Genomic DNA, 3,118 nt, shown 5'->3' on the forward strand with positions numbered 1-3,118 from the left:
TATAAGGGCTCCTGGTGCAGGAGGCTCCACACCTGAACACCTCCCCTCTCCACCTGCTCCTCTGACCTGCTCCACCCTCAACAACCAGAACCATGGGCTGCTGTGGCTGTTCTGGAGGCTGTGGCTCCAGCTGTATGGGCTGTGGCTCCAGCTTTGGGGGCTGTGGCTCCAGCTGTGGGGTCTGTGGGTTATGTGGGGGCTGTGGCTCCAGCTGCTGTGTGCCCGTCTGCTGCTGCAAGCCTGTGTGTTGCTGTGTGCCAGCCTGTTCCTGCTCCAGCTGTGGCAAAGTGGGCTGTGGCTCGTGTGGAGGTTTCAAGGGAGGCTGTGGCTCCTGTGGAGGCTCCAAGGGGGGCTGTGGCTACTGTGGGAGCTCCAAGGGGAGCTGTGGCTCCTGTGGGGGCTCCAAGGGGGGCTGTGGCTCCTGTGGGGGCTCCAAGGGGGACTGTGCTTCCTGTGGAGGCTCCAAGGGGTACTGTGGCTCCTGTGGGGGCTCCAAGGGGAGCTGTGGCTCCTGTGGGGGCTCTAAGGGGGGGTGTGGCTCCTGTGGGGGCTCCAAGGGGGTCTGTAGCTCCTGTGGCTGCTCACAGTCCAGCTGCTGTGTCCCTGTTTGCTGCTCCCAGTCCAGCTGTTGCAATCCCTGCTGCTCCCAGTCCAGCTGTTGCAATCCCTGCTGCTCACAGTCCAGCTGCTGTGTCCCCATTTGCTGCCAGTGCAAGATCTGATGTAACGGCCAGTCCAGTACTCAGCTAATTGCTTCCAGTTGCAGCACGTGGGGAGACCTCTGGTCCTATCATTCCCCTGAACACATCTCTCTTCTGCACACCTCTTTCCTGCATTTCCCTGTACCCAGCACACGAAACACCAACACCTGAGTGGCCATGGCTCTCCCCCTGCCCTCTGAGATAGTCTTACCCAGAGGAAAGGCGTATTCTAAAGCTCACCGAGGTCCTCTAAGACGCAAGTGGCCCCTGCTGGTCTTTCTGACTCTTCTAAGGGCCACTGTCTGCCACTTCCAGGCACTGACCCCCGTGTGAAGGGTCTACCAGTGACTGGTCTAGAACATCTACTCTCGGCTCCTCAAGAAGAAGCAGCACTGCTCAAGATCACACCCAGGCCCCTCTCCTCCACCAACAATGAGTCCAGAAGAACTCCTTGCTTCCCAGCAGGTGACTGTATTTGTCTGTTAAAATACAATAAAATTTCCTTCCCATAAAATCCTCTCTATCCCTGCCAAACAATTTCATCCCAGTGTACCTCTTTCATTGCAGTCTCTTCACCACACACTGATGAATAAGGAATCTCATTGGAGATGGTTCCTGGGAAGCCCAGACCAATTAGCAGGCATGGCCTCCACTTACAACCAGATATCCCAGCTGCCTCCAACCACAAATGTCCTCACGGGTGTCGTGGCAAGGGGATGTTCTGAGGCACGGCCAAGAGGGTACAGAGCCCTGGGCTCCAAGTCAGGATGTGGGGCTTGAGTCCTGTATCTGTGACTGTATAGTGGGACTCTCCCTTTTGGGGCAGGAGTCTTGTGTTGGGGCCAGCACCACTCCATCCTTTTTCCCTCTCGTATCAGAGACTGGAGAGCATTCTCCTGACTCCCTTGCAGCTGTGGTTCCAGATGCGATAGGCTCACCATTCTGCACTTGCCATTTCATAATACTTCAAAAACAAAATAAGGCAAGAGCATGCAGGGCATCTTGGACCTTTGTGCAGTAACCTTAACAACATCCCATTGTCCAGCCTTGGGCAACATGCTCATCAAGGTGCAGGGCCTGGAAGAGTCAGTCCTGGAGGCTCAGCCTAGAGCCAGCTTCTCAGGCCCTTTCAGTGATCCTGTAGCCACCTAGCTCTCTAGAGTAAACTCCACTGTGGCTAAAGTAGTGTGATAGCAGAATAAGACCTCCCCAAAGACCTGTCCTCATCCCCAGAACCTGTGAATCGTGAGCTATCATGGCAAAGGGAAGTCAGGTTGCTGATCAGCTGATCTTAGAACGGGAGATCACATTAGATTATCCAAAATAATCACGAGGGTCCCAAAGTGGGGACAAGGGAAGCAGAAGGGTCACGACCAGAAAGATGGCAGCATGAGAAGGACTCAACTGGCTATCGCCAGCTTGGAAGATGGAGAAAGGGGTCATGACCCAAGCAATGCAGGTGACCTCTGGAAGCTGGAAAAGGCAAGGGAAAGGATTCTCCCCGAGAGCCTCCACAAACGAACGCAGCACTGCCGACACCTTGATTTTACCCAGGAAGATCCATTGTGGACTTCTAACCTTGAGAATTGAAAGACGGCAAATGTGTGTTGTCTAAGCCACTGAATTTGTGGCAAATTGTTATAGTAGCCACAGGAAACTAACACAGATTGTGAGACTCATCTGTTGTCTGTGATGAGCCCTGACTGACACAGCCACCTCAGGGGACTTGCTGCTCTGACACCCCTGCGTGTAATAGAATGGGGGTCAGCGTCCCCCTCCCCTGGGCTGCACCAGGTTCCCTCCCGGAGCTGGTGCTGGAAGACTCTAAGTTCCATGCCCATTTGACTGTATCCCATGAGGTTCAACAAAGTCACAAAGGCTGCTCCATGGTCAGGGGTCCCTTGACCCGACTACAGACACTGATGTGGCAGTCATCAGATCTGATCACGTGTCCCCCTCAGAGAGATGGCACAAGGCCTGGGGCCCTCATGGCTGCATCCCCTTAACCTCAGAGTGAAGAAAGCTAAGAAAAGTCGTCACAAGCAGACTCATCCTTCAAGAAGTACTGAAAGAAGTTCTTCAGGCTGAAGGAAAATGATCCCATAAAAAACACAGACCCTCAGGGAGGAATGAAGAGCACTAGAAAGTGTGACGAGATGGGTAAATGTAAAGGACCAGTGGCGACTGTGGATGGAGCTGTGTCCCGTGAATCAGAGGCCGAAGCCCGAACCCCCAACGCGACTATTTGGAGAGAGAGCCTCTAAGGGGGCATTAAGGTTAAATGAGGTTGTAAGGGTGGGACCCTGACCCAATGGGACTGGTGCCTTTATAAGAAGAGGAAAAGGCACCAGATCTCTCTCTCTCTCTTTCTTTGCTGACACAAAAGAAAGGCCATGTGAGGACACAGCCAGAAAGAA

Source organism: Diceros bicornis, chromosome 31 (assembly GCF_020826845.1).
Source record: "Diceros bicornis minor isolate mBicDic1 chromosome 31, mDicBic1.mat.cur, whole genome shotgun sequence".
NCBI classification, from domain to species: domain Eukaryota; kingdom Metazoa; phylum Chordata; class Mammalia; order Perissodactyla; family Rhinocerotidae; genus Diceros; species Diceros bicornis.